Source organism: Protopterus annectens, chromosome 17.part0 (assembly GCF_019279795.1).
Source record: "Protopterus annectens isolate FY-2018-M chromosome 17.part0, PAN1.0, whole genome shotgun sequence".
NCBI classification, from domain to species: Eukaryota; Metazoa; Chordata; order Ceratodontiformes; family Protopteridae; genus Protopterus; species Protopterus annectens.
The window spans coordinates 705,012,034-705,039,545 of NC_056751.1; the positions used below are offsets into that span (position 1 = coordinate 705,012,034).

Sequence of the window (27,512 nt, forward strand, 5' to 3'; positions counted from 1 at the left end):
TTGATGCTGAAATTATAGCCATCATCACATTATGTGAACAGGTCAAGGAATATGAGGGACAGCCCACATATATATCCTGTTTTAAAAAGTTAAGCACAGAATTTACAAACTTAGAAACACAACTAAAGGAGAAGAAAAAGAAGAAATATCTTAGGGATGTGCAGGACTATGAACAAGGGGACCCTTTCTCGAGAGATAAGGATAGACACGTTAGGTTCTCACAACCATATAATAATTCTGCTAAAAGAAAGCGTCCAAGACCAATACTTAAAAAATGTCCTATATCGGATACATCGGGGGAAGATTCTTCCTCCGGGTTTGATTTAGACACACCGGCATCCACAGGCTCACCAGCACAGAAGAGAAGGAACTCCAGTGTCCCTTTAGAATCAAACCAAAAAGGAGGAGGGGGGCAGAAAACACAGGAAACACAGAGAACATGGAAGGGCTGTTTTGGATGTATGTGCAGAAACAATAAATGATAATGTGTTAAATATCTCATCATACCCCCTCTCCTCCTTGGAGCAAAAGATTCTTCATAAAGGATTATCATATATACCTGGTTCTTTTGTGTCAGATGAATATTTTGCAAAGGATGTGGTTGACTTTTGCAGAACTCTTAATCTGAAATTATTCTTTCAGGATAAACAAACAACTGATAAACATGAAAATTTCAGATATCACAAATCTGCTTTTTCACCTCCCATGAACCACCATGTACTATTATTTCAAAAATCTATTCTTAGAGATCTTCACTTTAGATCTAGAGAAAGTCAAGTCAGGGCCAGTAATGTAACCAAGGAGGACATGACCACAGTCTTAGATCTAGCTAATAACCATGATATAGTTATTCTGAGGGATGATAAAGGAGGTGCAGTGGTGGTACAAGATTGGAAACAATATGACTTGGAGGCCAACAAACAATTGGCAGATAGTACATACTACGTGCATCTTACATATAATCCCACCACACACTTTCAAAAACAGATCGAAGAGTTTCTATCTCTAGCTGTTGAAGAGGGAATCATTACTAATAATATCAAGAATCAACTAACAATTTCGGATTCTAGTAACCAGTATATATATTTTCTACCAAAAATACATAAAGACCTGTATAACCCCCCGGGTAGACCAATTGTCTCCGGGAGAGGATCCACGACTGAGCCACTGTCCCAATATCTTACTAGATATTTGAAACCTTTACTTAAATGGGTGAGGGCTCGACTGAAAGATACTACAGAATTTTTACAGGTCACCTCTGAAATGCAATTAGAAAGTGATTGGTTACTCTGTACCTTAGATGTTAAAGCCCTATATGCTAACATTCCTCATTGGGCTGGCATAAAAGCACTGGAACACTGGTTATATAGATCAGAGTTATACCAACCAGGCTTTAACACTTCTTCTTTGTCTCACTGAGCATGTTCTCACCAAAAATGTCTTCTTCTATCAAGATAAATGTTATTTACAGATTAAAGGTACAGCTATGGGGGCTTCTTTTGCCCCTATATATGCAGATATATTCATGGCATATATATATATATATATATATATATATATATATATATATATATATATATATATATATAGAGGAACAAATTATATATGATAGCTCTCATAACTTGTACATAGAAGAAATAGACATTTGGAAAATATATTTAGATGACTGCTGGATGGTATGGAGATCGGATGAGGAACATCTGAAGAATTTGTTGAATATTTGAATGAAAACAAATGGAGGATTAAATTTACAGTGAACCATGATAAAGAAAGGATGACTTTCTTGGGTGTTATGGTAACTAAAGCTTCAGATAACACTTTGATAACGGAAGTCTACCATAAATTCCCTGAATATAATTCCCTTCTCCATGCCTCCAGCTACCATCCCCAAATCTCATTATATGAGGGTTAAACGTATATGTTTGGGACATGACTCATATCAGCATTTCAGAGATGATCTGTCTAATAGATTCCGGAAAAGGTGTTATAAGGTAGGTCATATATTACAAGCCAAAAACATGGTTGAAAAAATGGATAGGGAATACCTCCTACAATATAAGACCAAATAAGATACTTCAAGAGATCAACTCAGGTTTGTGACGACCTATGGTAGAAATACTGGTACGATAATGGACTGCATGCAACGTAACTAGAACATTCTTATGGCTGATAATAAGCTCTCCGGGATGCTAGGGGACAGATGCCAGTTTTGCTTTAGAAATGGGAAAAATTTAGCGTCCTTCTTTAATCATTATAAGCAAGGACCCCTTAGACGAAAGGATAAGCTACAGAGTACCCTAGAGGGACAGATTGCTATAAGATGTTATCCCTGTGGTCATTGCACACAGTGTCGCAGAATACTACAAACCAAAAGTTTTAGTAGTAAAAATACCAGCCGAGTATATGATATCCCCTTCTTTGCCATCTGTAATTCAGACTGGGTAATTTACCTTGCAGTCTGTAAATGTTCTGCACTCTATAAAAATATAGAATAGCAGAACATTATAGTAAAATAAAAAATAAAAAACACACAAATGCATTATTTAAACACACCGAATCCCATAAAACAGCATAATTTCATTTTATTATTATTGACAGAATCTTAGGCATTCAGTACAATAAATCAGGCTGGCATGAATTACTTAGTACAAAAGAAAGGAAATGGATAATTAAATTAGGAGGGCTATTTGCCCCTGGGTTAAATGAACACCTCTGATTGGTCATTTAAGCTTTAAACACAGTATATAAATGATTGATTTTTTTCTGTATTGTTGCACTGATGAAGGCTTAATAAGAAACTAGCCGAAACCAGTTTGTTTATGTTTTATATACTGATATTACGATTATTATCTAATTATAAAAGAAACTGCTGCCACAGTCTGCTAGTTATTTTTTTTTTTGCTGTGCTTAGTAATTCTGAGACCTTGCAGATGCCGTACTTGCAGGGAACACTACTGTACCAGCTAGTGGGATGTTGTAAATATCCACATGTTACTTGCGAATACAACTATGATACAAATGTTTGTCTCACAAATCTAAGAGACCTATACAGGGTATGTTCATAGTAAACTACAGTCGCAGACTTGTCTGATGAACTGCATGTGATATAATGAGCTCATACCATTCAACAGTCTAGTGTTATGCACACTGACCATATGCATACCTCTCAACTGTACAGATTTTTGCAGAATGTCCAGATTTTTATCTCAAATATTTACGTTTTTCATAAAACTGTTTTTCTGGCAAATTAGTGGCAAATCAGTAAAGACTGACTTAAAAAAATAATGACAGACATTTGAGTTTCAGACTTCACACCCTTAAGAAAATTCATGCTAATGCAAAACCTGTTATTCTATCAACTTTCTAAGTTTGTTAGAGCAATATTTAAAAATTGTCCCTATTTTTGGGTCTTTTGTCCCACTTTTATTAGTGGCTTTGTCCAGATTTCTTGCTCTAAGAGGTTGAGAGGTATGACCATATGTGTGCCTCATTATTGTAGTCATTTACTCATAGAGTTGTGTTATGTCTGGCAAATCATTGGCAAATCTGTGAAGACTGGCATTAGAACATAATAGCATACATATGAGTGTCGGACATCCTCCAGGGTATTTTTGTGAATGCAAAACCTACTGTGCTATCAACTGACTTGTGTGTTACAGCAATATTAATAAAGTGTTACTAATTTTAGGTCATCGCCTCCCATTTATGTGTGTCATCCTCCAGATGCCCTGCTCTAACAGGCTGAGAGGTATGACTAAGCAAGAGTGTAAATACAGTGTACCATACTGACATAGAACAGAAATGTATATCAGGTAAATAAGCTGTACATGTTGCATTTGTGTGTAATCCTAGTTTGTGTGCATCCAACAGACATAAATTTCTACAGCTACTGATTGTTGCATTGCCCTGACACAGACATGAGTACCAGAATAAGCATGATTATCAGGTTGAAAATGGGGAGGTGTCCAACTGTGTTATGACCTTGCGTCCATGTCTACTACAAACAGCTATATGAGCACCTACATAGCTGTATGGACTCAGCAATACCTGACTCGTAAAATGTGCCTCAACCAAGGTAGAGTAATCCAATACACAAACCACATAATTGGTCGCTATATTGGCTGTACAGGGCCAAGTAGGAGCAGGTACCAACTTGAAAGCAAGTCAAACTGTGTCTGAACAAGCATATAAGGTCACAGGTGAATTACTGTAAGGCTAACTATGAGTAAAAATTGGACACATCCACCAAGACCAATTACAAGGCCATCTTCACATATGTCTGCAATCTCAGAGGCAACAACTCAACCCACCCTGTACTGGTGGTCAATCACAACACATACACACAGTATAGCTACAGCCACCCTGCTGCAGACAGGTTAAGGAAAACATCACTCTCCTGTCCCACCATCAGTATAGGTGGATATGCACAGCACCCACACCCCTCCCCTCATCATCAGGGAGCAGGTCCATAATGCCTAATCAAAGGCAACAAAAGTAAGTCTCCATGGGACCTGATATCATCCCTGTCTGCATCCTACATGAACTCAGGCATATGCTCCAAGCTCCATTACACACTGTATGCAAGCAAATCCTGAGCACCATTCACATCCCATCTGCAAGGAAGACAGCCACTGTCATTACTCTACACAAAGTTGAATGATGAATAGTGGATTATGCAACTAACTGGCCCTCATTGGGGGGAACATGACACATCAGGACCAGGAGTGGAATGAAAGCTCATAATGTTCTGATAGATGACAGGGGTATGATGTGGTCGTAAGTGGTGGCTAATGTGAGTCAATGTTGATGTGCAGGTTATGTAAATAACACTGACCAATGAATGAGGTCTGTGATGTGTTTCCCTCTTTATGTCGGACAGCCAGCATACACTGCAACTGAAACTGCGGCCATTACCGATATGATAATCCAACACCATGAGGTGATGTTTGGCCATAGCCAACAGAATCTGCAGGAGCAGACCGCCCTGTGGGACAAGCTTGTCCACAGAGTAAACAACTTGGACCACCATGGAAGCACATATGATCAGGTCAGACATCGGGCAACTGACCTGATATGCCATGCCCGTCAAAGGGCTGCTGTTGTGGCCAGGGACCATACAGCTACAGGTGGGGGTCCTGCTACATAGGCCTCACTTACACCAACAGAGGAACTCCTTGCCAACCTTGGGGCAGCCACCACATGCCAGCAAATTCAACACACACAAGTTGTGGAGGTGGGTGGCACCCTGATAACAGGCGAGGAGCATCCAGGTAAGGCCTCAGTCCACATCAATTGAATACTGCAGTAGTTATACTGGCTGCTGTAGAGTATCTAGATGCATATGTCAGGTCAAACTGCATTTATGGGTGGGGTTTTGTAATACACACAAGTCACATCTATAGTGAAGGACAGCAAATTGTGTAGTATCAGAGCTTGTACTGTACATGTGCAGAAAAGTAGCATTCATCTTGTACCAATGCCACATGTGAGTCTGCTGACAATACCTCTCCCCCACAACTACACAGGTACCTCTGGTCTGGATGTGGGGACAGCAGCCTGAAGCTGGTGAGTACGGTATTATCCTGTTGTGGCTCATCAATACCTCAGGCATGTTAAGGTCATGCATTGTACCATGAACACAACTGTTAGTCTTATCCATATTATGATAAGTGCATGTCCACTTGTGGTGGGGTTAACTGCATTGCATCAAAGTGGTCATCACAGAGGCCTATTTGCAGAAGATGTAAAATATCTGTAGCATACCTCACAACCTATCAGTGCAAGAAATCTCGACAAAGACTGACAAAATGGGGGGACAAAGGGACAAAACTAGGGGCATATTTTAAAAGTACTCTTATACATTGCATATATAAAGTGTACACATCCCTGTTAAAATGCCAGGTATTTGTGATATACAAAATTGAGACCACAATAAAACATTTCACAACTATTCCCACCTTTAATGTGACCTATAACCTGTACAATTCAATTGAAAAACATACAAATCTGTTAGGGGAACAAGTATGAAAAATAAAAAATGTACAATAAGCTAGATGCATAAGTGTGCACAGCCTGAAGCTAATACTTTGTTGAAGCAGCTTTTGATTTAATTACAGCATTACGTCTCCTTGGGTACACACCTGCCATCAATTACAGGGACTCTTTGATTAACAACAAATAACAGTCAACTGTCCTACTAGGCTTTTCCTGACATTTACTCAGTTGCCTGCTACAGCAACAGCCATGGATCACACAGAGCTTACAAAGCATCAAAGTGATCTCGTTGTTGAAAGGTATCAGCTCGGAGAAGGGTACAAAAACATTTCCACAGCATTTCATATTTTATTTTATTTTACATTTGTTGACCGGGCTAGTCTAGCTGGATACATTTCCATTTTCAGTAGAGGCCCAGGGAGAAAAGCTCCACACAAAACATAACAAATAGACATGTTGTTAATAAAGACATAGAATAAAAATTGGTAACAAAATTAACAAAAATTAAGGCACACAAACAATAGTAGTCATACATAATGTTAGGTAGTTTCAAAGCATCTTACTTAATACATAAAGGTTATGCCATAAAGCATCTGCAATATAGATAAAAGTTAAAGCTAGGTGGGTAGAGAAGTAGAAGGAGTAATGTAAGATAAAAAGGGGAAGAGACAGGAGTCAGGAAGTGAGAGTAAAAAAGAAAGAAGACAGTCAAGAGGAGGTGGGAGAGATGGGAGAAGTAGGTCAGAGCATAGTAGGACAGCAAGGGAAAAGAAAACAAGGTATTTGCTAATTATTAAGCACTAAGTAGGGTTAAAGGTCAAGAGAGGGGGGGGGGGAGAAGAGGTTAGTCTGGTGTACTACATGAACAAAGCCAGTGATTTTGGAAGTACAGTTTGATTTGTTGTTTGAAGAGAGGTAAGGATGTGATTAGAATTAAATCCTTAGGCAGCAAATTCCATGCTCTGCCTACAGTATTAGTGAATAAAGAATCACCAGCTAAGTTGTGGGCCTTTATGGGTTTGGTCATGAATTTACAAGAGGAACGAAGGGAGGTGAGATTGTTATATGGGAGTAAAAGTTGTGTAGTATAGGGGTGTTATCAGGTTGGTACAGTATTTTGTGGGCAATAGTAAGCTGTGAGATTATAAGATAGTTTTGTAGTTCTAGCCAGCCTAAATGTTTCAAATTGAGGCAGTGATGGGTTCTAAAAGGATTACCAGTGGCGAAGCGGGCAATGTTATTGTAGCAAGTTGCTAGTTTGTTTAGGTTAGTTTTTTGAGGTTGGTGAAGATAGGAGAGGCATAAGAGAGAGTAGATAGAAGATGGGAGTGAGCAATAGTAGTTCTAGTAGATGGGGTGAGAAATGGTTTAATACGGTATAAGGATCCTATTTTTCTGTTAACTGATTTGATGGTGTTGTTGATGTGTTGGTCAAAAGAGAGATTGTTATCAATGGTTATTCCTAGCAGTTTAGTTGTAGAGTCGGGAGAGATGACAGTGTTGTTGTTTGAGGAGATGGTGAAGTTTAGTGGAGAATGCAGTGGTGGGGTGAAGAGGAGAACTTTGGTTTTTTTAGCATTAAGAAGAAGGTACCGTCTAGTAAACCATGTTTCTACTGTGTTGAACATATTTTGAGTTAGTGAGATTAGATCTGTAGAGGAGGATGCTGAGCAAATAATAGTGGAGTCGTCTGCGTATTGAATGCAGGTAGCTTGAGGAATTACAGAGTGGAGATCATTAATATAGAGGGAGAAGAGAAGTGGACCAAGAATAGAGCCCTGAGGGACTCCGATAGAAATAGGCAGTAAGGACGAGATCTGGTTGTCCCAGAGAACGGCTTGTTGTCTGTTACTGAGATATGAACTAAACCATTTGATGGCAAGGCTATCAAATGAGAGTGATTCAAGAATGCTAATTAAAGAAGAGTGGTTGACCATGTCAAAAGCTTTAGAGAGGTCAATGAAAAGGGCAGAAGAGAAAAGATTATTGTTGCGATTGCTGTTAATGGTATCTACAAAGGAAAGGAGGGCAGTGGTGGTGCTATGGTGAGGTCTAAAGCCATGTTGACAGTTAGCTATAATATTGTTTAGAGAGAGATACTGTACAAGTTGCTGATGAATACATTTCTCCATAATGTTTGCTAAAGGTGAGAGAAGAGCAATTGGTCTAAAGTTGGAGTAGTCAATAGAGTTACCGCCTTTGTGTAGTGGGATAATATGAGAGATTTTCCAGATATCAGGGATGGTTCCCTCTTGGATGGTCCTATTTATGAGTATAGTTATTGGGTATGCAATTTCTTTGGCTGCCTTTTGCAGAAAAAGGGAGGGGAGCTTGTCAGCAGAGGGGGTACAGGGTTTCAGTTTGAAAATAAGTTTATAGATGAAAGAGGTAGAGATGGGTTGTAGAGAGAAGTTGTAGGAAGAGTCTACTAGATTATTTGGAGGATAGAAGTTATTAGTGTTCAGTTGCCTAGCAAGAGATTGAATAGTTTCAGTAAACAAAGAGTTAAAAGTATTTGCAGTTTGGTGAGGGGTGTCTGGGTCAGCATTTAGTGGGGAGGGAGTTTTAGCTGTTCCTGGTGAAAGGAGTCTATTGATCGAGGACCAAAATTGTTTGGGTTTATTAAAATGGGTTTCTTGAAGTTCACAGTAGAACTTTCTTTTGTCAGTGATTATAGCTTTTTTGGTAAGATTTCTAAGTTGGCGAAAGTGAAGAAAATCAGAGCTGATTCTATGGCATCTCTATTTGGCCCAAACCTTATTTTTAGAGATGATTAGTTTTTTAGTTTCATTTGAGAGCCAAGGGGCTGTATTAGACTTCATTCTAATAGTACGCTCAGGAGCATGTTTATTCAAGATGGAAAGGAAAGTAGAATTAAAGAATAATACTGCTTCATTAAGTGGAAGTGTTTTTAAGGGGTTCCAGTTACATGCTCTGAGTTCATTTTGAAATAGATCGATTTTAAAGTGTTTGGTAGAACGTATTTTTCTTATATTAGAGAGGTGTAGATAGTCAGTCTTCTCTCTTGTAATATAAGTTAAGGAATGATCACTGAGGTCATCAGGCATAGTTCCTACTTTATAAGTGATGTTAACTTTGTTTATGAGTATCCAGTCTAAAATAGTCTGTTTCTTACTTAATTTATTAAGCCTTGTAGTAGAGGTAATGGTTTGGGTAAAACCATTTAGGTTAATGTGGGAAGTGGGATTTTCAGCATTAATAGTATTCCAGTCTATATTAAAGTCGCCAAGAATTATAGTTTCTTGGGGGTAGTTGATGGAAACCCAACTGAGAAAGTCTTCTACGATAGGTATATTTTTACCAGGTGGTATGTACATGCAGATGATATAAAGGGCTTTCTTAGCATTAAGTTGGAGTTTAGTGATGATGGCTTCCACCTTACTATCTTGGGTTGGACAGGCTGAAAGGGTAGAGATATTAAGATGATTCTTAAACAGAATTGCTACTCCACCACCCTTTCGTTTAGTACGGTCAAGCCTTAGTATATTATAGCCTTGTGGTATAATTTCAGTATCTTTAGTGGCTGGCTTTAGCCAGGTTTCTGAGAGGCAGAGAATGTCAAAACAGTGAGTATCTAGGAGGGCGTGTAGGTAGGGTACTTTGTTGTTTACACTTCGTATGTTAAGATGCCCTATGAGGAGGGTATTATTGGAGATTGGTCTAGATGCTTGAGGAGAAGGATACACGGGGCCAGGGTTGGGGTGAATGTCACCGTCTTGTATGGTAGGATCATCAGGTTTAGATGTGAAGTTGCTCTTAAGAAGGGTTAGAGGTCTAATTTTTTTATCGGAGGGTAGGGTATAGGTGAGGTGAGAGTGCCTATGGAATTTAGGTAAGTGGTAACTAGGGGTGGAATTGACATTTAAGAATGAAGTGAGAGAAGTGTGGAAGGTAGATGTATGTGTCTGTATGTGGTTTGGTTGAATATAGAGTGGGTATTCGATGAAGGTAAGGAGGTAGGTTGAGAATAGAGTAGTTATGAGTAGAACTGAGAGTATAAGCAGTGTGGATAAGTTGAGAGTCATTTTTACGAGTAAGTAAGGTAGAAGTGGTTATAAAGTGGAGGTATAAGATTAGGGGTAGCCTGGTGGTAGTATATGTGTAAGCTGAAAAAAAGATAATACAGAAGTAAAACAAGAGGTAAGGATATTAAAGGATATACAAAGTAGATGGAGGGGTAAAGTGAGTGGAAAGATATAGAATGAATGATAATAGAGGAAGAGGAGAGATGCTAGAAATAAGATAGGAGGGTTAGTATGTAAAAAGAGGAAAGTAGGAGGAGGATGTGGGGTGTGTAGAGGGGAGGGGTTCTAGTTTAGCGGGAAAGAAGAGGATAGGAAGGTAGGGTAAGGGGTGGGACTAGAGATGTATAAGGTTAGGACCCCTGGGGGTGTGTGGGAATTGGGGGTAGGGAAGGGAGCGGAGTGAGCCTGCAGGGCGAATGGAGCGGGATACACAGAGTAGACCAAGGTGGAGGGAAAAGTATCAGAGAAAGCTAGGTAAGTCAAGGTAAGAGAAGGTAGCCTAAGGAGGAGTGGATAAGAGAGAACTTCAAAAGGAGGAAAGGGATAGGAGAAGGAAAGGTGAGATAGGAAGAATTAGGTAGAAATAAATACTAGTATAATGAGTATAGATGGGGATAGGGTAACATCTAGTGGGCAAAAGCGAAGGTGCAGTATGCATACACAAGGGCTCTCGAAAGTAGAACTAGACTAATGAGAGAGAGCACAAGCTAAGTAGCAGTCTAAAGGGAGTGGGAGGAAGGTGATAAAGGAGTAAGGGGGGGAGGGTTGCTGCTGGCAAGCTTAGCTGGGGCAAACAATAGAACTTAGCAGGGTGAACCTGGTTATAATTTATAACTTCATGATATAGGTAGACATACTTTCTTGATATCTTGAGGTAGTGGGATTGCAGAAGAAGGCAATGTCCTGAACTTTTCCAAGGGTAGCAGGCAGAGAGCACCCTAGTAGAGTTAGTGGAGAGATTCAACCCAGGCAAACAACACAGGGTAAATCGGGGGATAGCTAGTACAAGAGGAAAAGTGGAAGAAAAAAAAGATTAGATAAAGTTAAAGAGAATAATAAAATACAGTGTTTCTAATACAGTGCAGAATAGACAGGTTATTCAAGTATTAAACTTTGTAATAAACACAATAGATTACATTTACAGTCAGGCAAGGCCAAGCATTCACATTAAGGAAATTGAGCGTTTAGGCATAGCACATACTATAGATATACTGCATTAATGGCTACTGCAAGCTATATAATGTGTACAACCACAGTAGAAGCTGTAGATAATGCAAACAATTTAGTAACATAAAACTAGGTTGAGTGAAGGGAAGCCCTTAACTGTGGGATCCCAGCCCAGTCTGCACGTGTAAGGCCACGCAAATAACACGCAGTGCAGATATATGGCAAGTAGAATTCAATTTAGGTCCTTACCATATTAAGCCAGTATATGGAGGAGAATTACCCCTAGCAGGATTAAAACCCTTAGACTAATAGTCATCCAAACAATTACCAAATAATATCAGTATGGGGTCAAGGAGAGATTTAGTAGCCTTGCAGTTGTCGCAACGCAGTATTAGTTTAGCCAAAAACAGGGTTAGACAAGCAAATAATAAATACCATGAGTCTAACTTCTCAAAGGCACAGTGGTTATCTGTTGTCTGTGTTACACTGATAGACTCAATGAAACCTAAGCTGACACGCAGTCGCTAAACAGTACTAGTGTAATCAAATACAGCGTTAAGAGAATAAAGCAACGCAAGCACCAAAAAGGCTAACTCTGCAAATGCATAGGAGTAAGCAGCATTTATATGATAAAAACAATCAAAATTGATGCTGACATGCTGTCGCTACATTAGGTACACAATACTAAGGCTAAAACCTACTACGCAACCTTGTCGACGAAGACACACTACATATAGTAGCGTGAAACAAAAATAAAAGCAGAATATACAGCTATACATGTACAGTTGGGCAGTTATCATGGAACATGGTGAAGACAGCCATCAAAAGGTGGAGAAAATATGGGACAATAGTGACTTTGCAAAGAAGTGGATGTCCCTCCAAATTTCATGAAAGGACAAGACCAAAACTAGTCAGGGAGGCTGCCAGGAGGCCTACTACAACACTAAAGGAGTTGCAGGAATCTCTGGCAAATACTGGTTGTGTACTACATGTGACAACAATCTCCTGTATTCTCCATATGTCTTCCCTATGGGGTAGGTTTGGAAGATGGAAGCCTTTTCTCACACAGAACAACATCCAGGCCTGGCTAAATTCTGAAAAACAATGCATCAAGTCTCCCAAAAGCATGCAGGAAAATGTGTTATGGTTCAATGAGACCAAGGTTGAACTTTTTGGCCACAATTCCAAAAGGTTTGTTTGTCGCAATAACAACACTGCGCATCACCAAAAGACACCATCCCCACAGTGAAGCATGGTGATGGCAATGTCCTGCTTTGGGGTTGCTGTTCATAAGCTGGAAGTGGGGCTTTAACCAAGGTGGAGGGGATTATGAGCAGTTCCAAATACCAGTCTCTTTTGGCCCAAAATCTTCAGGTGTCTGCTAGATAGCTATAGATGGAGAGGAATTTCACCTTTCCACACGACGATGACCCAAACCATGCATCCAAAGCAACAAAAGAATGGCTTCACCAGAAGACATTCAACATTTTGAAATGGCCCAGCCAGAGCTCACACCTGCATCCAACAGAAAATCTGTGGGGTGACCTGAAGAGAGCTATGCATAAGAGATGCCCTCGCAATCTGACAGAGCTGGAGGGCTTTTACAAGGGAGAGTGTGCAAATATTGCCAAGTCAAAATGTGCCATGCTGATGGACTCCTTCCCAAGATGACTGAATGCTGTAATTAAATCAAAAGGTGCTTTAACAAAGTATTAGTTTAAGGGTGTGCACACTCATGCAACCAGCCTATTGTACGTATTTCATTTTCTATATGTTACCCCTAACCGATGTGCATGTTCTTCAATTGGATTGCACAGGTCATAGGTCACAAAGGTAGGAAAAGTTATGACATGATTTCTATGGTCTCATGTTATATATCACAAAAACCTGGCATGTTAACAGGGGTGTGTACACTTAATTATATCTACTGTAAGCTTAGAAAGTTGTTAGAGTAACCAGATTTGTTTTAATATACATTTACTGCAGGTTTTGAAGTCTGCAACTCAAATCATGTCATTAATTAATGATGCCAATCCTCAGATCATCCCAGTAATGTGTCAGACAAACAGGGGATTTATGAGGAACAGACCAAAAATATGAGCCACACATCTAGACATTCAGCGAAACTCTGTACAGTTGAGAGGTATGTTCTGTAGGAGTTGTCACTGTGCTATACGGGTGAACAGCAATAATGTGTACATGGGTGCAGTGTATGCTAGGTGCAGGCCCATCACCTACTAACACTTCTCACGTATCCCAGAGGTGTATATTAGTAGTAACATTAAGTGGAAAGGGCTGCACTGCATGATGTTGAGGGCCTGTCCAGAGTGTGTATGTTGTGGTCTGACTGTGTGTCATGAATGTCACTAGCTGGCTATTATGAGGTCTGTGTAATGCTTTTGTGTCACCTCACCTTTATGTGTCTGTGTGTGTGTCCATGTGTGCATGCGTGTGTGTGTGTGTGTGTGTGTGTGTGTGTGTGTGTGTGTGTGTGTGTGCGTGTTTCTGTGTGCATGTGTGTGTGCACCAGAAAACCTTACAGGGTGGTGTTGTCAGGGGCTGAATCTGTGCCAACGGTTGGTATTCCACAGTTGTCCACAATGTCTCCACACACAGTCACAATGTGCACACATACCTGTTCCCCAACAGCCACAGATAATGGACAGTTGGTGGGTGGTGGCATGGAACAGGCCAGTGTGGTGACTATGGCAAGTTTGAGTGTAGACACTAGCCATAGCCAGAGTGCAGATGAGGTCCCACACAGGTGGATGGACAGGGTGCTCAAAGGAGGACTGCTGCCCATCAAACCACTGTCACAAGTACCACAGTAGATGTCACCAGACGCATGTTTCAGGCTGTCATGGATGCACAGGCATGTAGTGAATGCAACACCAGACAAATACTCAGGGTCTTTGATGCAACTCTTCCTGGCTTACATGATGACATACATGACCTTGTTGAGGCCACACGTCAAAATACTGAGGTCATGAATAGACAGTGGGGTGAGACCTTGGCAATCCCCAACCGTGGAATGTCTGTACTGCAATGTGTGGTGGGAGATGGGTGTCGGCCATATGGAAGTAGGTCAGCACCAACATCAGCTGAGAGGCTACGTGGCCATACACCTTCAGACTCCCATAGTGGCAGTACCACCAGCAGTAATGAAGGGCGGGTGTTGTCCACACCACACTGGAGCAGGCCATGGGCATGTGGTCCTGACCAGTCTCATCATGGACATGGATCCTGCAGACAGCAGTCACCATCGAGGAATAGTACTGCATCTGATCTTGAACCTGGTGGTGCCAGTGAGACCCCTGGCAGGACCAGTTCATGTGTCTGTGGCTGGAGACGATGAACTGTACACCCTGCCATGTATGGTCCACAGCTGTCCAACATGCCCCTGTGTAGGGCAGCCACATGGCATGACTGTGTACATACAAACACACACACGTCACCATCATAGCCAGGTCACCTTGAGACACACACGCACCACCTCTGCAAAGCCCATTCAAAGAACACCCCTCCAAAATCACATACATGATGTCAACCTTATGACTCAGCCTAGGTGTTTGGCAAACCCACACAACTCCCTGTGCATATGATGATACTTGTTCCACATCCCTGTCATCCATACCACTGATGCAGGAACATGCTAATATGGTTCTGATGCACAGGGTGAATTAAGTACTGTTTAGCTATGTAATGCTGTGTAAGGTGCTGTCAGCTGGCATTTGTAATGGGTACACTTCAGAGTGTGTGTACCTTTTCAGCCATGATGCATTATTGGTGTTAGTAATGCTGACTGTAGTCTCACATGCTGTATTCTGTTAGTGTTCTAACTGTCTGTGTGTCAGCAGGATGTGGCCCTGCAGACATTGCCAATGAGGGGTATGGCAGAGTGGTAACACATCAACCATGTCATAGATGAGGTACAGCTATATATGTACACATTTTGCCAGGTAAGTTTAACAGTTATTGCATGTACCACAGAGCGTATAGGCCTGAGGAGTATATACATGTAAATCTTTGGTGGTTGACATCAGCAGCTCTTGTAAAGTGGACAATGGTAAGTGTAGTGGGTGGAACACACCTCAAATTGGTAAAACCCATACCACCAGAGGATAGTGTGTCAACCAAACACACAGAGAATACTGTTCCCACACACACAGTCACACACACACACATACACACACACACACACACACACACACACACACACACACACACACACACACACACACACACACACACGCACGCACACACACACGTGCACGCAGGGTTTGGAACCCCTACCCATCTACTTAGTGGTACTACATTGTTATGCGGTTATCGCAGGTGGCATGGAACTAATAGTGTGATGACTGTTCCAAGATACCTGTAAAGTGAATAACATCACATGCCCTTGTGAGGTTTGGCAATGGGGGGTGTACTGAGTGGGAAATAACTCATTATACTGTCACCTATGTGTATACATGCTCACAAACACTGCCATATACACCAATGCACACACACATTTGCCAGTACTGACATTAGCAGTCCTGCCTATCATGTTATTCATTCCATACTGTTACATAGCTGTTGCATGCAGCACAGGGATTATAGGTCTGAAGAGTGTCTACAGATATCTCTATGGTACATGTAAACAGCAGCCTTCATAAAGTGGACCTTGGGATGTGTACTGGGAGTACCATGACCTAAAATTGCAAACCACGGCCATCCAATGGTTATAGCTCTCACTGAAACATACACTTTTGCCAGGACTGATATTAGAACCCCTACCTATCTAGTTATTGCTATTGCAGTGGTATGCATTTATCACATGTGCCATGAAGCTTACATGGTAAAGAGTGTCCCAAGGTAATTCTAAAGTGAACAACATCACCAGGCCTTGTAAAGTATGGCATTGGGAGATGTACTGGGTGAGAATGGACTCAAAATACTTTAACCTACAGTTATACACACAAACACAAATACACTCGTACACACATTTGCCAGGACTGAGATTAGCAGCCCATCTTGTTAGTCAGTCCATACTGTTACATAGTTCCTGCCCATGGCACGGGGCTTACTGGGCTGAAGAGTGTCAACAGATACCTCTATGATTGATGAAGACAGCAGGCCTTGTAAAGTGGACCTTGGGATGTGTACTGGGAGTACCATGGCCTAAAAATGTAAAACCCACCCCCAATGGATATAGTTCTCACTCAAACACATACACAGGATTTAGTCTAAGCACACAGATGCACATTTGTCAGGGCTGGGATTAGAACCCCTACCTATCTAGTTATTGCTACTACATATTTATTACACATGCCAAGGAGCTTATAGGGTGCAGAGTGTCCCATGCTTCTTCTAAGATGAACAACATCACCAGCCCTTGTAAAGTATGGCAATGGGCAGTGAAGAGTGAGGCCTCAAAATGCTGTATCCTACATATATTCACACATACAAACACTTACACGCATTCTCACATTTGCCAGGACTCAGATGAGAACCACTACCTATCTAGTTATTGCTACTATAGTGTTATGCCAGTACCGCACACACCACAAGGCTTGTAGGGTGAAGAGTGCCCCAAGGTGCCTGTAAAGGGAATAACATTATCAGCCCTTGTAATGTATGGCAATGGGAGGTGTACTGAGTGAGAAGGGCCTCAAACTACTTTCACAGGCACAGTTCACCTCAAAGCAGTGAGTAGGCTACTGAACTTAAGGAAATTCATTCTAATCATTTGGGATAGCTGAAGGAGTTAAGACCTTTACTTTTCTTGGTTAGAAATCTTTGTGGCCTTTCCATTAGAGCAATGTGCTTGGGTTTGTACATAACAAAGGGGCATTGCATTCAATGATGGGTCTGACAAGGGAAGAATACCAGTGTAGGATGACTTCTTTTGCTCTTGAAGATATTTCCTAGGTAATTAACCGGGTCAGACAGAAAGATTGTGTGTCTGTGATGGAAACATGAAGATTGAATGAAAGAGAGTTGTCCACATAAATTTCAAGGTCTCTAATGACCATTTCTGTCTGAAGAGGACTACCATTTATAACATATCAGATGGAAGTAGCTTTTTTACTAAACACTACTACACTGCACACACGTTTTTTTAACTTTATACTGTTTTCAGTACACCAGGTGTGTGCATATTCCAACTCTTGCTGGAGCTGTTTAGTATCAGTAGTTGAGGGCATAACACTACTCAGCTTGCAGTCATCAGCAAACTTGGTCAATCATACTTCTGGAATATTGGATTGATGTCTGCAAAACAAATGCCTAGCAAGATAGGGCTTAACATGTAACCCTATTACCTCTGCATCTAAAAGTACAGCCTAACTACTCTTTTATAGCTAAATGTCAAAACGTTTTGTTAGAAAATGTCAAACTGTTTCAGCAATATAATCTTGACTTGATCATCTTTATTAAAAGGTCTACATGGGCATTAACGTGTGACTGATTGCCAAGTTGCATTTTCTGTTTCCATTATGTAATAGAATATGTCATTTGCTCATGGTGATTGTGACGATGTGAGGTGTTGCCATTTGTGCCAGGGAGTGTAGAGCAGTGTATGTGTAACATATGCCAGCATAGTTATCTGGATTTTTGTAAATAATTTTGTGTCATTTGACTATCACACTGACTTGTACAGATGATTGTGTTAAAAATGTATCAACAGTCTTATTATAACTGATTAAATGTATATGTTTAAACAAAGAATTCTGGAAGGGAAGAGTAGAAGTTTTTGAAATTATTCTATAATTTTCAAATACTGCGACAGATCTTAGTTTCTCTAAATGCGTATTGTACCAGACTCAGGTGATCAAATGTGATGTTATTTTATAACCAGCATAGAGAAGATGGAACTCTCACAGCAGTTGTTTTGTTTTCTTTTCTTTGGAACCTGATATAAATGATCTATGTCAGTTATCACAGTTAGTTTGAAGTTAAAAGCTCATCACCTTGCTTGTGAGCATCTCAGCATCTTATCTTGCCTTGCTGTATTAATTAAGTTACCTTGAAAACAGTTATTCTTTAGACAGTCAAGAAATACAGTGAGATTAGTTTATTGTTTTTCTGCATCTGCATGAGTCCATACAACTGTGTTATATTTATTTCTCCTGTGATTGAAACTCTGGAGTTTATTGTATTTGGATATTTAGTATTCTCGTGTTTTCTATTTTATTATTTATTATTAAATATTTTTATACCTTTAATTGTGGCTGGTCTTTTAGAGAATACTTTTAACATCTTGAGAGCACCTGTACTTATTTTAGTGATGCCTTGGCCACTCTAAAAAGCCTGGCTGCTTTGGTTACACTCTACCATTTATGTTAGCATTGATTTTACTCATTATAATTGTATGCCCTTGTAAGAGCCTGAGAGTGGTTGACTGGTGGCAGCGTAGTTAACTTATAGCCTGGGCAGAAGGGGTGCAGTCAGTAAATCTGTACCAGCCTTTCCCAGCAGTGTGTGTGTGTGTGTGTGTGTGTGTGTGTGTTTGAAAATCAACCACCCAGGTGTGGGTGTCTCAGCTACTTGGAAATGAGACACAGTGCTCCAAAGAGAGTCTTGTTTGGGATATGGAGAGACAGAAAGTCCAGTCCTAGGTCTGGAGCATTTCCTGTGTGCTCTTGGGGTAAATTGTGCTTGATGCAGAGAGCTGCATCTGAAAATACTGTGTAAATCCATTCCTGTTTTTAGTGACTGTCTCTCACCAGTGTCAGTGGTGAGAATTGATTATTGGCCTGGGTAAAGAAAGACCATCACACTGATGGAATGCAACCTATATTCAAAATATATCTTATGTGCGTTGTCATTACATAAAAAGTAAAAATTATATTTATGTCTCAACAAAAAATGCTGTTTTCAGTGTAACAAACCATGTCTCCAATGCTGTAGTATGAGACAGCCAATGTGGACAGGGCTTCATTGTTGTGCTGCATTTAAATCCTTGAGGATAGAGTTACAGTTTTATCTGCATCTTCTTATTTTCTTATGTTATTAGTTAGCATGAAACCTAAAAGTTGTAATTAAATGACACAAAACCTGCACTACAGTAGTAGAACACAGATCATTACTTACCGTGTGTTTCCATGGGTAAATATGGGATGGAAATATGGCCAGGGTGAGTAGACAGGTGGAAATTAAGGTGAGGTGGGATCAGGGAGCACAAGATGGGTGTGCCACCATGAGTGCCAGATTCTGTTGTTGCTGCTCTGTTAGTACCATTGATAATATAGACTCAAACAAATCTGTAAATTCAAGTGGAAGGTGCAATGATTTGATAGCCTTCTTAATTGAATGACTACATGTTATAATACTACTTCCGCCTATATAAATGTGATCACAAATGTATGTATCAGATGACAATTATTTTTCTTGGTAGCAGTATGACTTTGCAGCCTCTATTGCCTGCTATACTGTTGTTAAATTATTATCTAAAATCAGCATACTTTGCTTGTTTGTAGTTTTCAATGCGAAAGAAGGAGTAATTTGGAGTATAAAATAAAATTACTTACTAGAATTCAAGTGATGTTTGAAGGTTCAGTTTTCTAGCTGCGACAGTCAACTATCAAGCTTTAACTAGTAGGATCTCATTACTTTGACTAGTTATGTATTTTACTGTTAGGTTCATTTACTGTCAACATTAATGTATGAGTCATGGAGCTTGAGGGTTTGTAAATATTAAGTTTGAACTTCCTTATTAGGCCATATAATTATTTACTCCACATCGGAAAAATATTTCTTAGTGTCTAATTGCAATTCTGGATTACCTGGATCTGTGTAAGGTTTGTATTTCAGCTGTTGCACTCACATTTTTTTTTATAACTAGAAATCACCTAACTTCAAGAATTGAGATAATGTCTTAACAGAAATTATTCTTCTCATGAATCAGTGAAGTTTTCCTGACTTGGCCTTCTGTTTTCTTACTGGGCACAGTCCTTGACATGCAGTGCATTTTACTTCCAGCAAGGTACTAATCTATACTCAGAGTGAATGTGTTATTACATTTTGTCACATTTGCCCGGTGACAAAATTTGACCATAAACCTATCTAATCTGCCCTTTAAGTGCATTTAACATATGCCTTTGAATACCATTATTGAACCTTCCTTTGTTTTGCCTACGGTTACCTTAGCAAGTGCAGTTTTCTAAATGTATTATATTTTTCTTTGCTCTAATCTATTTACTGTGCTACTTGTGTTGTTTTACTTGCTTTAAATTAAGTACACATCCAGGGTCACACCTGACAATGACAGCTTGGTTCAGTACATTTCCTGGTTAAGTTTATTAACTAATTTATTTCTTTGTTTTTTTGCCTATATTTAACTGGGGTGGAGTAGTGATTCTATTGGATCGTTGTCAAACCCGACTCAGTGATTTGAATAGTTTAAATAACTCTAACAAAGAATTTCATTATGCAGTATGTACAACTTGAGTAGGAAGCAATAAGCAACGTGTGAGGTAAATTCTTCTCAGTGTTTAAATTGTGAAAAAAACAACATATTGTTTTAGATAAGCACTTTTTACTAACAGAGTAAGAAGCAAACAGTGGATTATATAGATTATGACAGATTAAAGTGGAGAAGACTAAACAGATATATGAATGTTCTTGGGCTGGATGAGAAGAGCAATTAAAATATCTAGAAAATGTCTATGGCATATCTGTACTTCTGACAGCTGTAAGGATTGAAAGTAATGGAAAACCTAGAATATATGAATCGATATGTAGGCGGGGTAAAGAAGTAGTGGTATGCAGAGTGGGTGGGTAAAATGAGGAATGGTGAGTATGAAAAAAGGGTTTGCTACATGTATAGGCACGTAAAAATCTACTGCCAATCATTAGCGGACCGGAGTTCAGCTGTGGCGACCCCTAACCGGGAAAAGCCGAAAGACACAACAACTTTGGGTGTATTTATTTAAATAAAATATCAACTATCTTGCCCGGCATGTTGCTAGCTATTTTCTGGATACACAGTGAAACAATTTCATCAGACACTGCCTTGCTCAACAGACACACGGGCGCGCGTATACAAAATGTGCGCGGGCGCGTGCGCATACACGCACTCATACGCGCCCGCGCGCTCACCTCCACAGAACGCTGAGAATGATTCTGCGTGCCCAGAAGCTCTGGTTTTGCAACACTTGTAGCTGCTGAAGTCAAAGTCCTAAAGGTGTTTGCCTTACCTAAAGTCATAAACACTTGTTCCCACATATGAGTGCGCATGCACAATCAAATACATGGGCACAGCATTTACATTTCTACTGTTTGAAACAGAATGGAGAAATACCAGCAGTGAGAGAGGTCTGTAGCACTTACGAGAGGAGCAGGGACCATGTAGAAGGTAAGGTATCACAGTACCTGAGAAATAGGAAGACAAAGGATAGTTCTGATTTCAGTGCAGCTCTGTCGATCTGTACCTTAAGGTCAATAAAGCAGTACATAACCACAGCTGTATTCAACGGGACACACCCCAGAATGTTGAATTCCTATTTATAGTCTTTTTCTCTTTATTAAAACTTTAATATTAGAATTAAGGACTTCGTCAACAGTTTAGTGACATAGAGATAACATTTAACACATTATAGAAAAAAATAGGAACTTATGTACAAAAAGTGCTACATACCCTTATGCAATTTTCGTTTCTCAATACAAGAGAATAATGCACACGAATGTAGTAGATATTTATATTATTTACCTAGAAAGCTGCTATGAGGAATTCTAATACTCTTAAGAACAAAGTCACTAATTCTGGCTGGGAATTGTTAGAGGATTTTATATTGTTCTTCCATAGCTGTCAACCTTCTATCTCAAAAATGAGGAATACTAGCCCCCATAATGTGGAACAAATGGGCAAAATGTGGAACACATACTAATGGCTTGCTAACAGTTTCAGCTAGGAAGGTCATAGGATGGTTAAAATATGCTGATTTTACTTATAAAGAAGATCATTTAATGAATTAATATGATTTATTTCAATTTACCATGGATTTCTCTTAAAAAATTCCCAAAACTGAATGTGTTACAGACCGTTTCAATGTGGAACTTATTGGAACTTCGAGGAACATGAACTTTTTAAGACCCCAAATGACGTACGTTCCTCGTAATGAGGTACACTTGAGAGGCATGGTTGCTTCATTGCTTATTTATGACAGGAAAATAGCAACTGCGTGGTAGACCTGTTTCAGTACTGCAAATTTCTTGTGAGTTATTGAAGTTCACTATCAGGGTTGGGCACACATTCTGCATAACACGCTGTCTAGAAACAGCGTTTACTGTAACAGTGTGAATTAATTTTTCATTTCATTTAATTCTATCTTTTTTGTTATCATAAAGGAAAGTCATGCATGAGTGTTCATCCATTCTGATAACCACATCATCTTCTACTGGATAATGCAAAAGCTGAAGTGTATGCTGGCATTCAGTGGGCATAAGTCAGAGAATGAGTTCTGGATGGAGTGACACCTCTCTTGATGTACACACGCACACACTCACATACAAGTCACACACCTATTGGCAATTCAAAGGACCACAAGAATACAAATATCACTGCCTGCAGATTATTCAAGTGAGAGTTTCATTGGCTGTTATGTCGTGAAAGAAATGAGTTCCGGTGTTCAGCAACAAGTGCATAGTATTATTAGATTTTTTATGGAGACTTCTGGTGTAATTCCTCTAACCTCACATTGTGTCGCTATATTTGCTGCATTTGTCCTGCAGTGTGGTGAATAGCAACATATCTGATAAGCTGCTCCAGATTTCAGTCTTGAGTCTGTAAAAAAAAAAAAAAAGCATATTTTTCTGTTTTAGTATTGATGATGGGGGAGGGAGGAAGACTTCTATAACCTCAATCGCACGGACCATTCAGATAGCGATACAGTATTTTCCTGCCCCTGCTGGATTATTACATTACTGCAGTTCCCTCTTCAGTACTGCAGTCTACTAATGCTCCTGTGCAGTGTTTCCTCACCAATGGAGTGACTACTCACTGTTGTAATGTACCTTCTCTGCTACACTATCACATCACCACCGTGGTCCCCCTCACCACTGCACTGTCATCTCACTACTACATCATAGGCACACTATTTCAGTGTTGCTCACCAGTGGAGTGACCACTCACTGCTGTAATCTACCATCACCGCTGCACTTTCTCATCATCAGTGTGATTACAGTGGCCTCCCTCACCACTGGAGTGATTGCTCACAGATGCAGTGTGCGTCTCTCAGTTTTATAATGCTTCCTCACTACTCTGGTGTCCTTCATTAGTGTAGTGACCCCTCTCTGGTAATATCTACCTGATAGTACTTTAGTCTGCCCTTACCACTGTAGTGTCTTGTCATCACTTGGCTAGGCATTCACTGTTGTAATGTACCATTACATGGTTGGGAGGGTGGCTTAATGGCTAAGGTGTTTGCCTTACAAACACAAGGTGCAGGGTTTGAATCTCATAAGGGATAATTGGCTAGGCTTAAAATGGCTCACAAGGGCAGTTAGCTTAGTACTAAACTATGAACCTATGAACCATCACTGCTAGATGAATCCAGTATAAGAAGCCATCTCAGAATCTGTCAAATGCAAATTTGCCATCCTAAAAGAATCAATAAAAAATGGCAAACCTTAATAACCAAGACACAATGAAGGAGGCAAGACTCCCAACCCCCAGTGGTGGGCTTTGTACCCACATCGCTGATATTTAAATATGCTAACTCCATGACTACACAAATGTCAGAAAAAGAGAAACAGCCTGCAAGGCTGAAAACAGCAGCAGCTTAAACTCTGGTCTTGCATTCTGTTTATTTACATTCTATTTACTTAAATAAAAATATGGCTGTGGAAAGTTACCACACCTCAGGGAAGTAGGAACATATTGGCTGTTAACTACATGTAGGATAACCCTGCTGTAGTGTCCCTTATCACTGTAGTGAGCACTCACTGCTGTGACGTACCGTCACTGCTGCAGTGTCCCTCAGAACTGCTGTGCCTCCTTGACGATGGTGTGATTGACCATGTGATTTTTTGGTGCACCACAGTCCTATAAACCATTCCCTGGAATAGACTAAAAACCACAAGTCTGTTTCACATGGGGAGAAGCCTCTCCACACTCCCTGGCTGTTTTAGCATACCTGTCACTCTTGTAGTCTCTCCTGACCACCGTTGTGTCCTTCATTGCTCTAGTGGCCCTTCACTATTGTAGTATGCAATCACGTCTGTGATGTCTCCATATCACTGTAGTGTCTCTTCACTAATGCAGTGACAGCTCCTTGACAGCCTTTCAATTCTGTGATGTGTCCCTTACAGCTGCAATGTGTTCTCATCCCTTTAAGGTCTCTTCATTAATGCAGTAACAGCCCCTCACTGCTGTAGTCTGTCCCTCAGTACAAAAATGTCTCTCCCATCTGTTATGCAGTGTACCTCCACTGCTGCTGTGTTCCTTCACCACTGGAATGCCTCCTCACCCACTGAGGGCCCATTATTGCCTTACTGTGTCCTACACTGCTGTAATATCTCCTCAATGCCAATGTAACCACCTTCTTGCTGCAGTGTCCAATATCAATGAACTACCCATTATTAGAATGTTGTTTTTTCGTATCAGGAGTGAACTGTACTGCAGTGGCACATCACTAATTTTGTCTTTCTTTTTCACTGATGTGCAAGTTCACCACTGGAGTGACTGTAAATTGCTGCAGTATGAATTCATTATTGCAATATCCCCCTCACTTCTGCAGAACGTTCTCTGCTACAAGGTTCCATTATCCTAACTTTAGTGAGTCTCATAACTGGAGTGTCTCTTCACTGATGCACTGTACGATTACTGCCGTAGTGATGCACTACTGTAGCAATGTTTCACTATTCTAGCATTCTGTCACTGCTACAGTGTTCTCCACTGCTGCACTGTCCCATCATCCTTGAAGCTTCTGCTAAGCGATTTATTGCCGCCTTTTACTATAAGATCGTCTCCTTGCTGTAATATCTCTTCCCCGTGTATCATTTCCTAATCGTGGTACTCTCTGTGTGAACTACTGGGGCATCCCCATGGGTTGAGCTAAACATTCTATGGAGACAGGCCTTCTGTATTACCAGCACAAATTTCTCTCACAGTGATTGAGGTATGTAAGCCATATTTCTTTTATTTTATTATTTATTTATTGTTGACATAGTTGTGGGACCCTTTTCAAATACCACCAGGGTGAGACAGCATTACAGAATGAATGAAAGCTTTGTATTACTGTCTGTTGGTCCTTTTATTTCCTTTTTATCAGTGGATTTTAGTTGAAGTATATTTTTCTCTGAGGCTGCGCAACTGTAAAGGTTATCATAGTGACTTGGGGAGGAGGAAGAGGGAGGTGAGGAGTCCTTGCGGTCAGCTACACATAAGGCCATTAATTTCATTTTTTGCTTTGTCTCATTTCAGTAGAGTGGTTCACCAACAAAAAGGGAGATGAATGATGGTATAATTCTTATAATACACAACAAATAGAAAAGAAATGTAATGCACAACAAACAGAACAGAAATATAATACACAACAAATAGAACAGAAATATAATGCACAACAAATAGAACAGAAATATAATGCACAACAAATAGAACAGAAATATAATGCACGACAAATAGAACAGAAATATAATGCACGACAAATAGAACAGAAATATAATGCACAACAAATAGAACAGAAATATAATGCACAACAAATAGAACAGAAATATAATACACAACAAATAGTATAGAAATATAATGCACTTAGTGTAGTCAGGTAAGGGTACAATGAAAAACTGTGGCAAATGCTAGTGGCATCGAATACATTTCAGTCAGGGATATAGAAGGATTATTGCTTTTGAAGTGAGCAGTGACTGGTTTCCCTTCTCAAGGAACAAGTAGTGTTTCTGTCTGAGACTTGACAGAGAGATGAACCAGCAGTGTTCAGCAGATGTCTGTAGAAGGTTTGCATTATAGGCATGCTGTAGGGTTTTTATAAAGAAGGTGCACCTCCAGCTTAGGGCTCATTAGGCCCGCTTGGCCTCAGACATCATAAGATTTGATAGTTTGTAGCAATGCTGTAGTTGTTGCAACACATTGGGAATCTTTAACTCTGCATGAGCCTTAAAGAAAAGTGAGGGGGTCCAACCATAATTACATGTATTCATGCTGATGTGTTTGCAAGATGGGGTATCCCATGGGGTCAAAGAATTATAATAAGGGCAGCTTTCACTTTTAGCGGCATACCAAATATTTTGTATGTCATTCTCTTGTCTCTATAAGTTTTTTTTTATGCAATTAATGCTGCAAAATAATTGAATCTTTTTTGCATGACAGTCACTTATTTACCTGCCTGTAAGATCAATTAAGTCATCTGTATATAAAATTAAAAGGCAGGGCCCCCTGTTGTGATTTCAAGACATCTAACTCTGAGTTCTAGAATTTAGAAAAATAGACAGCAGTTCTAAGTGAGAACAGTGAATGTGAAACTTTATATTTATTTATTTATTTATTTGTCGGCCAGGAAAAGTCCGAATGTGTAAAACCCATTTTCAACAGAGGCCCGAGGAGAAAAGCTCCACATGTAAGTTACACATGATGTACATTTATAATTGCAGGATAAAAACATTTGTGTAGGTGCTTATTTACATGATTTTTAAATATTTTTTACATGAACATAGTATTTTAACACAAAAAACAAGAGAGAAATTAACATAAATTTGCTAATTATTGAATAGAGAAATAACATTCAATAACCATTAATATATTAAAAGTATGATGGCTGCAGGGATCAAACTGGGGTGTTTTTGAGTTTAGTAATAATTACAGACAGACAAGTAGAATGTAGCTTAAAAACTGTAAGAGAGATATGAAAGGAGAAGTTATGGAAATGAGCAGGGGGTAAATGGGCAGAGGAGGAGCAATTGTAGTTAGTGGTGGGGTGTGAGAGAAGGAGGAACAGGAAGAGTTTAGGAAATAAGTGCAGCATGAGGAGGAGGAGTGATAAGGTACAAAAAAGACTGGGTAAGCAAAGTGGCTATAAGGTGCTCCACTTGACATGTATGGGAAGTCTATTCCATAGCATGGGCAGTCTATGGATTATGAACCTGTCCCTCCAGCACGTTCTGGTGATTGAGGTAATGAGGTAGAGGTCTCTGGAGCATGTCGTGCAGAGGGACTGGGATTTCTTTAGGTGTAGCATTTCTAACACAGCTGGGTCAGACATGGCTTTGTAAGTCAAGCAGAGATCACCTCCTAGTAGACGATATGAGACAGAGAATAGCTGGAGTTTTTTGAGTCTGTCCATATAGGACATATGTTTAAGGCCTAGAATC

The 27,512-nt window shown here is 40.0% G+C and overlaps 1 protein-coding gene across 3 annotated transcripts in view; it reads left to right on the forward strand.

Annotated features, from left to right (window-relative positions):
• Positions 1-21,319: 21,319 nt before the first annotated feature.
• LOC122791825 (nuclear receptor subfamily 1 group I member 3-like) overlaps positions 21,320-27,512 on the forward strand; it is a 386,827-nt gene continuing 380,634 nt past the window's right edge. For 2 of the 3 annotated variants that reach the window (XM_044059782.1, XR_006363206.1), the window contains exon 1: positions 21,320-21,546. The gene's annotated coding sequence lies outside the window, so the exon portion shown is untranslated. The remainder of the gene's footprint in view (positions 21,547-27,512) is intronic. The other variant, XM_044059781.1, reaches the window with a different exon arrangement.